Source organism: Cervus elaphus, chromosome 20 (assembly GCF_910594005.1).
Source record: "Cervus elaphus chromosome 20, mCerEla1.1, whole genome shotgun sequence".
NCBI classification, from domain to species: Eukaryota; Metazoa; Chordata; class Mammalia; order Artiodactyla; family Cervidae; genus Cervus; species Cervus elaphus.
The window spans coordinates 68,473,869-68,487,310 of record NC_057834.1 but is presented as its reverse complement, the minus strand read 5'-3'; positions in this window follow the sequence as shown (position 1 = coordinate 68,487,310).

Below are 13,442 nucleotides of genomic sequence, written 5' to 3'. Positions count from 1 at the left end.
TTTGCACTGTTCCTCCCTCCCCGCAGCACAACTGAACAAGTGAGCCTAAATAAGTGACCACCTTCACCATCTTGTGTCAGGGCAGAAGTTAGATACTGAAGCCACTTGCAAAGAGAGGAAGCCAAAATAAACAAAGAGGGAAAGGCTTTGGAAGTGACAGGTGCAACAGATTAAAACCCTGCAGTTAGCACTGGCTACATTGAAAGGGACCTATAGACCTTAAGAAGAAGTATAAGGTGGAACAATGAACAATCTGAAACTGAACTGACCACACACTGCCCTCAACAGCACCAGAGAAATTCCTAGATATACTTGACTATTATCATTTTTTAATTTTTTAAATTTCTTTTTAAGTTCTTTATTACTCCTTTAATTTTCATTTTTAAAACCTACTATTACCTTGGAAAAAAGACCTTATTTTTAAAGCAAATTTCATTTTTTTAATGTAACTTTTGCAATTTTGTTTCATTTTTTTAATATTGTATTTTTGAGAGTCTAACCTCTACTCTAGATTTTTAATCTTTGCTTTTTGGTATTTGTTATCAATTCTGTACCTTTAAGAATCCAATATTCAAATTGATGCTTTGAACTGTGGTGTTGGAGAAGACTCTTGAGAGTCCCTTGGACTGCAAGGAGATCCAACCGGTCCATCCTCAAGGAAATCAGTCCTGGGTGTTCATTGGAAAGACGCTGAAGCTGAAACTCCAATACTTTGGCCACCTCATGCAAAGAGTTGACTCATTGGAAAAGACCCTGATGCTGGGAGGGATTGGGGGCAGGAGGAGAAGGGGACGACAGAGGGTGAGATGGCTGGATGGCATCACCGACTCGATGGGCATGAGTTTGAGTAAACTCCGGGAGTTTGTGATGGACAGGGAGGCCTGGTGTGCTGCGATTCATGGGGTCGCAAATAGTCGGACACGACTGAGCGACTGAACTGAACTCAGCTGAACTTATGCAACACTTTGCGACCCCATGGACTGTAGCTCGCCAGGCTCCCCTATGCTTGAAAATCTCCAGGTAAGAATACTGGAGTGGGTAACCATTCCTTTCTCCAGGGGATTTTCTCAAACCAGAGATCTAATCCTGGTCTCCCACATTCCAGGCAGGTTATTTCCAGTTTGAGGCTATTACAAATAAAGCTTATATGAGCATTCATGTACAAAAAAAAAAAAGAATCCAATCTTCAGTACCCATTTTTACTTAGGAGTGTGATTACTGACTTGATTGCTCTCTCTCTTTTTGACTCTCCTTTTTCTCCCCCAGGTCACCTCTATCTCCTCCCTCCACCTTTTCTACTTAACTCTGTGAATTTCCTTGGGTGTTCCGGGTTGTGGAGAAAACTTAGGGAACTGATCACATGCTAGATTGGTCTCTCTCCTTTTGACTCCCCCTCCTCTCCTCCTGTTCACCTCTATCTCCTTCCTCCCTCTTCTCTTCTCTATGGAACTCCGTGAACCTCTATGAGTGTTCCAGACTGTGGAGAGCAAATAGGGAATTGATTACTGGCTAGACTTCTCTTTCCTCTTTTGATTTCCCCTCTTTTCCTCCTGGTCACCTCTATCTCCTTCCTCCCTCTCCTCTTCTTCATGTAACTCTGTGAACCTCTTTGGGTGTCCCTCACTGTGGAGAATCTTTTCATCATTAACCTAGAAGTTTTATCATCTGTGCTGTATGAATGGAGAAGTTTTGAGGCTACTATAAGAATAAGACTGAAAGTCAGAGGCAGGAGACCTAAATCCAAAACTTGAGAACACCAGAAAACTCCTGACTCCAGGGACCATTAATTGACAAAAGCTCCTCCAAAAACCTCCATACCTACACTGAAACCAAGCTCCACCCAAGAGCCAACAAGTTTCAGAGCAAGACATAGAAAGCTAATTCTCCAACAATGCAGGAACATAACCCTGAGCACAAAAATACAGGCAGCCAAAAGTCACATCAAACCCACTGACACCTCAAAACTCACTACTGGATACTTCATTGCACACCAGAGAGAAGAGATCGAGTTCCAGGTTCACCCAGCAGAAGACCGACACAAGCTTTCCTAACCAGGAAACCTTGACAAGCCACTTGTCCAACCCCATCCACAGGGAGGAACAGCCACAATAAAGAGGAACCACAAACTTCCAGCATACAGACAGGCCACCCCAAACACAGCAACCTAAACAAGATGAAAAGGCAAAGAAATATTCAGCAGGTAAAGGAACTTGATAAAAGCCCACCAAACCAAACAAATGAGGAGGAGATAGGGAGTCTAAATGAAAAAGAATTCAGAATAATCATAGTAAAAATGATCCAAAATTTTGTAAACAAAATGGAGTTACAGATAAATAGTCTGGAGACAAGGATTGAGAAGATGCAAGTAAAGTTTAACTAGGACCTAGAAGAAATAAAAAAGAGTCAATAATAAATCATGTACAATCAAGAGTTGATAATGAATAATGCAATAAGTGAGATCAAAGGCTCTCTGGAGGGAAGCAACAGTAGAATAACTGAGGCAGAAGATAGGATTAGTGAGGTGGAAGATAGAATGGTGGAAATAAATGAAGCAGAGAGGAGAAAAGAAAAAAGAATTAAAAGAAATGAGGACAACCTCAGAGACCTCTGGGACAATGTTAAATGCCCCAACATTCGAATCATAGGAGTCCCAGAAGAAGAAGACGAAAAGAAAGGCCATGAGAAAATACTTAACCAGATAATAGTTGAAAACTTCCCTAAAATGGGGAAGGAAATAGCCAGCCAAGTCCAAGACACCCAGAGAGTACCAAACAGAATAAACCCAAGGCAAAACACCCCAAGACACGTATTAATCAAATTAATGAAGATCAAACACAAAGAACAAATACTAAAAGCAGCAAGAGAAAAGCAACAAATAACACACAAGGGGATCCCCATAAGGATAACATCAGATCTTTCAATAGGAACTCTTCAGGCCAGAAGGGAATAGCAGAACACTAAGATAAAAACCTACAACCCTGATTATTATATCCAGCAAGGATCTCATTCAAATATGAAGGAGAAATCAAAAGCTTTACAAACAAGCAAAAGCTGAGACAATTCAGCACCACCTCACCAGCTCTTCAACAAATGCTAAAGGATCTTCTCTAGACAGGAAACACAGAAAGGTTCATAAACTCAAGCCCCAAACAACAAAGTCAATGGCAACGGGATCATACTTGTCAATAATTACCTTAAATGTAAATGGGTTGAATGCCCCAACCAAAAGACAAAGACTGGCTGAATGGATACAAAAACAAGACCCCTGTATATGCTGTATACAAGAGACCCACCTCAAACCTAGGGACATATACAGACTGAAAATGGAGGACTGGAAAAAGATATTTCATGCAAATGAGACCAAAAGAAAGCAGAAGTGGCAGTACTCATAACAGATAAAATAGACTTTGAAATAAAGACCATGAAAAGAGACAAAGAAGGACACTACATAATGATGAAAGGATCAATCCAAGAAGATATAAAAATTATAAATATATATGCATCCAACATAGGAGCACTGCAATATGTAAGGCAAATGCTAACAAATATGAAAGGGGAAATTAACAGTAACAAAATAATAGTGGGAGACTTCAATACCCCACTCACATCTTTGGATAGATAAACCAAACTGAAAATTAGCAAGAAGACACAAACTTAAATGATACAATGGACCAATTAGACCTAATTGATATCTATAGGACATTTCACCCCAAAATAATGAATTTCACCTTTTACTCAAGTGCACATGGAACCTTCTCCAGGATATATCACATCGTGGGCCATAAATCTAGACTTGGTAAGTTCAAAAAAATTGAAATTATCTCAAGCATCTTTTCTGATCACAATGCGATAAGATTAGATGTCAACTACAGGGGAAAAAAAAACTATTAAAAATACAAACATATGGAGGCTAAATAACACACTTCTGAATAACCACCAAACTACAGAAATCAAAAAAGAAATCAAAATATGCAAAACAATGAGTGAAAATGAAAATACAACAACCCAAAACCTACGTGATTCAGTAAAAGCAGTGCTAAGGGGAAGGTTCATAGCAATACAAGCCTACCTCAAGAAACAGGAGAGAAATCAAATAAATAACCTAACTCTACACCTAAAGCAACTAGAAAAGGAAGCAATGAAGAATCCTAGGGCTAGTAGAAGGAAGGAAATCACAAAAATTAGGACAGCAATAAATGCAAAAGAAACAAAAGAGACCATAGCAAAAATCAACAAAAGCTAAAAACTGGTTCTTCAAGATGATAAATAAAATAGACAAATCATTAGCCAGACTTATCAAGAAACAAAGGAGAAGAATCAAATCAACAAAATTAGAAATGAAAATGGAGAAATCACAACAGACAAAACAGAAATAAGGATCATAAGAGACTACTATCAGAAACTATATGCCAGTAAAATGGACAGGTTGGAAGAAATGGACAAATTCTTAGAAAAGTAAAACTTTCCAAAACTGAATCAGGAAGAAATAGAAAATCTTAACAGACCCATCACAAGCACAGAAATTGAAACCGTAATCAGAAATCTTCCAACAAGCAAAAGCCCAGGACCAGATGTCTTCACAGCTGAATTCTACCAAAAATTTAGAGAAGAGCTAACACCTATCCTACTCAAAATCTTCCAGAAAATTGCAGAGGAAGGTAAACTGCCACTTTCATTCTATGAGGCTACCATCGCCATAATACCAAAACCAGACAAAAAAGCCACAAAAAAACTACAGTCCAATATCACTGATGAACATAGATGCAAAAATCCTTAACAAAATTCTAGCAAACAGAATCCAACAACATATTAAAAAGATCATACATCATGACCAAGTGACCTTTATCCCAGGGATGCTAGGATTCTTCAGTATTCTCAATCAATGTGATACACCACATTAACAAATTAAAAGATAAAAACCATATGATTATCTCAATAGATACAGAGAAAGCTGTTGACAAAATTCAACATCCATTCATGATTAAAAACCCTCCAGAAAGCAGGCATAAAAGGAACATACCTCAACATAATAAAAACCATATATGATAAACCCACAGCAAACATTATCCTCAATGGTGAAAAACTGAAAGCATTTCCCCTAAAGTCAGGAACAAGACAAGGATGCCCACTCTCACCATTACTATTCAACATAGTTTTGGAAGTTTTCGCCACAGCAATTAGAGCATAAAAAGAAATAAAACGAACCCAGATGGGAAAAGAAGAAGTAAAACTTTCACTGTTTGCAGATGACATGATCCTCTTCATAGTGAAGTGAAGTCACTCAGTTGTGTCCAACTCTTTGTGACCCCATGGACTGTAGCCTACCAGGCTCCTCTGTCCATGGGATTTTCCAGGCAATAGTACTGGAGTGGATTGCCATAGAAAACCCTAAAGACTCCACTGGAAAATTACTAGAGCTAATCAATGAATACAGTAAAGTTGCAGCATATAAAATTAACACACAGAAATCCATTGCATTCCTATACACTAACAATGAGAAAACAGAAAGAGAAATTAAGGAAACAATGCCATTCACCATTGCAATGAAAAGAATAAAATACTCAGGAATAAATCTACCTAATAAACCAAAGACCTATATATAGAAAACTATAAAACACTGATGAAAGAAATCAAAGATGACACAAATAGATGGAGAAATATACCATGTTCATGGATCTGAAGAATCAATATAGTGAAAATGAGTGAAGTACCCAAAGCAATCTATAAATTGAAAGCAATCCCTATAAAGCTACCAACGGTATTTTTCAGAGAATTAGAACAAATAATTTCACAATTTGTATGGAATGACAAAAAACCTCAAATAGCCAAAACAATCTTGAGAAAGAAAAAGGGAACTGGAAGAATCAACCTGCCTGACTTCAGGCTATACTACAAAGCAACAGTCATCAAGACAGTATGGTACTGGCACAAAGACAGAAACTTAAATCAATGGAACAAAATAGAAAGCCCAGAGATAAATCTATGCACCTGTCTACACCTTATCTTTGATGAAGAAGATAAGAATATACAATGGAGAAAAGACAATCTCTTTAACAAGTGGTGCTGGGGAAACTGGTCAACCACTTGTAAAAGAATGAAACTAGAACACTTTCTAACACCATACACAAAAATAAACTCAAACTGGATTAAAGATTGAAATGTAAGATCAGAAACTAAAAAACTCCTAGAGGAAAACATAGGCAAAACACTCTCTGACATAAATCATAGCAGGATCTTGTATGATCCACCTCCCAGAGTAATGGAAATAAAAGCAAAAATAAACAAATGGGACCTAATTAAACTTAAAAGCTTTGCACAACGAAGGAAACTATAAGCAAGGTGAAAAGACCGCTTTCAGAATAGGAGAAAATAATAGCAAATGAAGCCACTGACAAAGAATTAATCTCAAAAATATACAAGCAACTCCTGCAGCTCAATTCCAGAAAAATAAATGACCCAATCAAAAAATGGGCCAAAGAGCTAAACAGACATTTCTACAAAGAAGACATACAAATGGCTAACAAACACTTGAAAAGCTGTTCAACATCACTCATTATCAGAGAAATACAAATCAAAACCACAATGAAGTACCATCTCACGCCGGTCAGAATGGCTGCTATCAAAAAGTCTACAAACAATAAATGCTGGAGAGGGTGTGGAGAAAAAGGAACCTTCTTACACTGTTGGTGGGAATGCAAACTAGTACAGCCACTATGGAAAACAGTGTGGAGATTCCTTAAAAAACTGGAAATATAACTGCCATACGACCCAGCAATCCCACTGCTGGGCATACACACGGAGGAAACCAGAGACACTTGTACCCCAGTGTTCATTGCAGCACTGTTTACTATAGCCAGAACATGGAAGCAACCTAGATTTCCATCGTCAGATAAATGGATAAGAAATCTGTGGTACATATACACAATGGAATATTACTCAGCCATTAAAAAGAATTCATTTGAATCAGTTCTAATGAGGTGGATGAAACTGGAGCCTATTATACAGAGCGAAGTAAGTCAGACAGTAAAACGCCAATACAGAATAGTAATGCATATATATGGAATTTAGAAAAATGATAATGATGACCCTATATGCAAGACAGCAAAAGAAACCCTGATGTATAGAACAGACTTTTGGACTCTGGGAGAAGGCAAGAGTAGGATGATTTAAGAGAATAGCATTGAAACACGTATATTATCATATGTGAAATAGATCGGCAGTCCAGGTTCGAAGCATGAGGCAGGGTGCTCAGGGTTGGTGCACTGGGATGACCCTGAGAGATGGGATGGGGAGGGACGGGGATTCGGGATGGGGAACACATGTACACCCATGGCTGATTCATGTGAATGTATTGCAAAAACTACCACAATATTGTAAAGTAATTAGCCTCCAATGGAAAAAAAAAAAAATTCTTTGGATGGTGATTTTCTCCCAAATGTTAGAGACTTTGATTTATCATAAAACTTTTCTTCCACTTCTGATTTTCTAAGGCCAGATTAACTCCTATCCAAATTGACCGAGAGAATAATGACTAAAAATCAAATGGATTCAAATTTTTCTAATATTCCTGCTCAAAAAATGGAATTTTATATATATAAATATGTATGTATGTGTGTGTGTGCTTATTAGTTGCTCAGTCATGTCTGACTCTTGTGACCCCATAGACTGTAGCCTGCCAGCTTCTTCTGTCCATGGGATTCTCCAGGCAAGGATACTGGAGTAAATATCAGTCCTATTTTATGGAATAAACATGGTATAATTTATTCAACTACATGTATCATGTATTCTGTACAAACCTGCTTGTGCATACACATACACACACGCGGGTGCTACATATATGCATATATATCAGGTAATGGCATAAACATCACAGATAGTAAAGAAAACATAAATCCGTGTCAGAAATTTATTCAGTGATTACTTATTGAATGCTACTGTTTCAGACACTGAGGTCGGCATTAGTGACACCTCAGTGTATAATAAAGACAATTTTCTTGTCATCACAAAAATTAAGCCACTAGTTCAGAAACTGATACTGTCACATGATTTTGAGTAAGTGTTTTAAATGAATGGGGTTATTATGAGAGTTAAATGACAATGTATATGATAGTATTTTGTAAATTGAAAAATGCCATGCAATGTTACACATTAAGTATTTAAAGATATGTTCTCCAATGTTCATGTTCTGGAAATACACCATTGGAGTATGATTGACTATGAATGATTTAGGGTAAAATGCAGTGTGAGTAGGAGGTTTATAGACTTAGCTGACTTAAAGTAGGGAAAAAATATCCTCTAGAATGAATAGTCCCTGAATCTCTCTCATTACTGCAAAGCCTTTTCTTCTTGCTTGTTGCTTCTCTCTCACAATCAAAATTTACCATAATTCCAGCAGCTGCAGTTAAAAAGCTGTCTCTTGGTTTTCTTGCTGAGAGTTTACTCTTTTGTAGTTTTAAGTATGTTTATATTTGGGATTGAGACAGAACCTTGCTGAAATTATTCGCTGTTTATTTTGGTTGTCTGCAATGGACGTCTCATGTGCCTCACAGGTTCCCACCCTTCCCTGCAAGTTAAGACTAAGGTATTCATTCTGGGCTTACTGGTGGTTGACAGCTCTTTGCTGAGTCACTCTTTGGAAATTGCCCCTGGCTAAAGAGACTAATTCACCTGAGAATCCTGCCTCTTTCTCTGGTTCAGTTCAGTTCAGTCACTCAGTCATGTCCAACTCTTTGTGACCCCATGGACTGCAGCATGCCAGGCATCCCTGACCATCACCAACTCCCAGAGTTTACCCAAACTCGTCTCCATTGAGTCGATGATGCCATCCAACCATCTCATCCTCTGTCATCCCCCTCTCCTCCTGATTTCAATCTTTCGCAGCATCAGGGTCTTTTCCAATGGTAATGCACATCCAATAACTGATGTAGGGCCATAAAGGTTTGGCACTTGCCTCAGTTCAAGATATCTTTGGCCATCCCAACTGCAGAGGTCCCTGATGGGATCATCTGAGACATGTGTTGGAGTTGCCAAGAATATAGCTTCCTCTGTCCATCCTGCTTCATTCTCCACTCCAACAGGTCCTTATCCAGATAGCACTTCCCAATAAATAAACTGCCTGTGTATATATTTCTTTGTTAGGTTCACTTCCCAGGTGACCTAAGCAGCATTATCACCTCTGTACATTATTTCACTGATAAAATAAATTGTATTTAAATATACTTAGTTATCCACACGTCTGGACATAAAAAATTGACTCACATAATAAAGTCTCATGATTTTTCCACATACTGAGATATTCCTATATTTGTTCATATATTTATTCATATTACAAATAACTATATGCCTAATATACACTAGGCATAGTGAAAAAAAATAGAGATATGATGAGCAAAAAAGAAATGAATTCTCTGGTCATGCAGCTTACAGATAAGATAGAGAGATGAATATTTGTCAAGTAATCAAACAAAAATATAATATTTACTATGAATAACAATATCAGGGAAAATGTAGAGAACTGTTATATCTGAAGTACTGGGAAATCAGTGAAGGACAGCTTGAGTAAATGACCTTGCTTCTAATTTCTGAAGGACAACAGGAGTTAAGAAGGCAAAAAGTATTGAAAGTGAAAGTGCTGGTTGCTCAGTCATGCCCAACTCTTTATGACCCATGAACTGTAGCCCACCAGGCTCCTCTGTCCATGAAATTCTCCAGGCAAGAATGCTGCAGTGGGTTGCCATGCCCTTCTCTAGGGGATTGTCCTGACCCAGGGATCAGATTTGGGGGTCCTGCATTGCAGGCAGATTCTGTACCATCTGAGCCACCAGGGGAGCCCCTAAGAAGGCAAAAAAGAGGAGATCAAAAGCATTCCAGGTGAGAAAGTAATCTCTGCAAAGACCAAGAGCAGTGTTATCCTATTGGAAGGGAAAGAAGACTCTGATATCTGGAGATCAAGAAGCTGGGGGGAAAATATCCCAGAGGGAGGCAGTAGAAATAAGAATGGCCTGAACTGTTTTAGTTTTAGTTTTAGTTTAGGATTTTGAATTTTATCCTATAAGAAATGAGAAATCATGGAAGTTTTTTAAAGCAATGGAATGACATGATCAAATGTATGTATTTTGAAGTATCACTTTGATTGCAGTATATGTGTAATTGCATATTCATATACTCACTTGGATGAATGTGTGAAAATCAACAAAGGCAAGTGATTTCTGGGGACGGGCTCAGTCATTTCCTCCACATGCTAGCCTGACTGATAGTCACCATTGTCATGGAAACCAAAACAGTGAGTTTTCTACCATGTATCAATGTCATTGTCATTTATTATTTTCTAACAGTTAGAAAGCAGGTCTCTATTTTTTTCTCCATGGACATGTAGTGACGTTATTATATTAGTTACAGATGTACACCATAGTGATTCATAGTACATAGTTTGTACTTCTTAATCTTCTACCTCTATCTGCCCCTCCCCCTTTCCTCTCCCCACTGGCAACTACTAGTTTGTTCTCTATATCTGTGAGTCTTTTTCTGTTTGTTATATTGATTCTGTCCCAGGATCCATCCCTATTCGTCAGCAGGCAGGCACCAGATTTGGAATACTATAGAACCCATAGCTAGCCTTGTCAGGAACTTGCCCCACGCACCAGCGGGCCAACACCACCTTTGGGAATCCTGATCCTCCGACCACTCCCCCTAGAACCTGGCTCTGCCAGCCAGGGAGCCAGCACTAGCCCTGGGACCCCCTGTCCCAGGATTCCACAATCAGCTTCTCCATGACTTGGCCCCACCAAAGCATGGCCAGGACCTTCCACACACAATAGGGCCTAGCATTCAACCAGACAGCAGCCACCCACAGCCCACCACAACAGAAGTACTCGTGCAGGAAGCAGAAGCAATACCTCTAGAAATACAGTTCTAGTGACCAGAGAGAGGGGAGTGCCCTGCTGGGAATCAGAGAACATCTTCAATAAAAGGCCACTTTCCCCAGGTCAGGAAGCATAAACAACTTACCAGATACACAGAGATTAAAACAACAACTTAGGCAAAATGAAGCAACAGAGGAGCAAGATTAAACTCCATAAGAACTAAGTGAAGTGAAGATAGGCAGTCTGCCTGATAAAGAGTTCAAAGTAATGATCATGAAAATGAACAAAGAACTCAGGAGAAGAATGGATGAAGTGAAAAGTCAGAGGTTTTTAGCAAAGTTAGAAAATGTAAAGAACCAACCAGAGATGAACAATACAATAATTGAAATGAAAAATACACTAGAAAGAATCAAAAGTAAATAAAATGATAGAGGAACAAAGTGAGCTGGAAGACAGAGGAGTGGAAATCACTGAAGCTAAAAAGAAATAACTGTTTAAGAGTTTAAGAGATCTCTAGAACAACATAAAACATAGTAACATTCTCATTATACTGGCCCCATAAGAAGAGAGAAAGAAAAGGGCAAAGAATATATGTAAAGGTATAATAGCTGAAAACTTCCTAGCCTGGGAAAGTAAACAGGTATCCAGGTCCAGGAAGCACAGAGAGTCCCAGACAGGATCAACTCAAAGAGGACCCACCAAGACACATTGTAATTAGAATGGAAAAGCAAAACTTAAAAAGAGGCTAGATTTTTAAAAACAGCAAGGGAAAAACAACAAGGTATGTTCTGGGAAACTCCCAGAAGGCTATCAACCAACTTCTCAGAAGAAAGTCTGCAGGCCAGAAGGAAGTGGCCTAATATATTTACAGTGGTGAAGAGGGGGAGTCTACAACCAAGAATAGTCTACCTGGCAAGGCTTTCTTTCAGATTTGATGAAGAAATAAAAAGTTTTACAGACAAGAAAAAAGGAAAAAGAGTTCGGTACCACCAAACCAGTTTTATAAGAAATGTTAAAAGGGACTTCTCCAAGGGAAAAAGAAAAGACCAAAACAAGAAACATGAAAATCATGAAGGCGAATATACAGTCAAAGTAGTAAATCCACCATGTATAAAGCTAGTAAGAAGATTGAAAGGTAAAAGTAGTAAAATCATCTATGTCTGCAATAAGAACTTAAGCAATACACAAAACAAAAAGTTGTAAAATATGATGTTAAATACAGTAGTAGTGAGGAGGTGGGGAGTAAAAAGGCAGGGTTGTTAAAATACTTGAAATCTTTTAGATGGGCAACTGAAAAAAACTGTATATGTATATATTATATATCTAGATAGATAGATAAATAACTCATGTTAACCACAGACCCAAATCTATCATACACACTCAAGAAAGAGAAATGAATCCACAAACAACATTAAAGATAGTCATCAAGACACAAGATAAAAGAACAAAATAAGAAGAAAGGAACAATAAAGAGCTATAAACAACCCCCAAAGAATTAGCGAAATGGTAATAAATATATACTTATCAGTAATTATTTTAAATGTAAATAAACTGGAATGCTCCAAAGGCATAGAAGGGCTAAATGAACACATATAGATTGCCAACAGGCATATAAAAAGATGCTCAACACCACTAATCATCAAAGAAATTCAAATCAAAATCCCAATGAGATATCACTTCACACCTCTCAGAATGGTCATCTTCAAAAAGACCACAAATAACGAGAAAAGGAAAGCTTGTACAGTGTTGGTGGGATTGTAACTTATTGCAGCCAATGTGGAGTACAGTGTGGAGGTTCCTCAAAAACTTAGAACTAGACTACCATGTCATCCAGAAATTCTACTCCTGAGTATATATCTGAAGAAAATGAAAAGACAAATTCAAAAAGTTTAAGTATCCTAATGTTCATACAAGCCTGATTTACAATAGCCAAATATGGTATGTAGCCTGGCAGACTACAGTCCATGGAGTTGCAGAGTCAAACATGACTGCGTGACTGTCACTTTCAGCCATAAAAAAGTGTGAAAGTTTGCCATTTGCAACAACATAAATGGACTTGAAGGACATTGTGCTACATGAAATGTCAGACATAGAAAAAACAAATATTGTATGTTATCGCTTATATGTGGAGGGAAAAAAAATCAAACATCTCTATGCTTTTAATCAAAGTCTGGAAAGAAAAGCCTAAACCCCTCTCCATCAGTGGCTCTCTTTCTGCTTTCCAATATGAAACTGTAAAGATCCATTTTTAATCTTCTGAGTAATGAATGACAGGCTATTCTTGTTCTTTGGTTTGTTTTCATGATCACCATTTCCTCTACAGTGTGAAGTCCTTGTTAGTTTTGAGTGTGTCTTATCCTATCATCCTCCATGCCTAAAAGAGTACCTAGTAATAGTACATACAAATATGTTCAAATTAGTATTAATTATTACTTTCTAGATATGACAGAGGAAACAGAAAGCCTGAGAGGAAAAGATTTCTAGTAATAAGTCTATAAATAAAGGGTAATAATGGGCAATTCACACACACACACACACACACACACACACACAAAAGAATACAAGTGGATGATAAAAAAA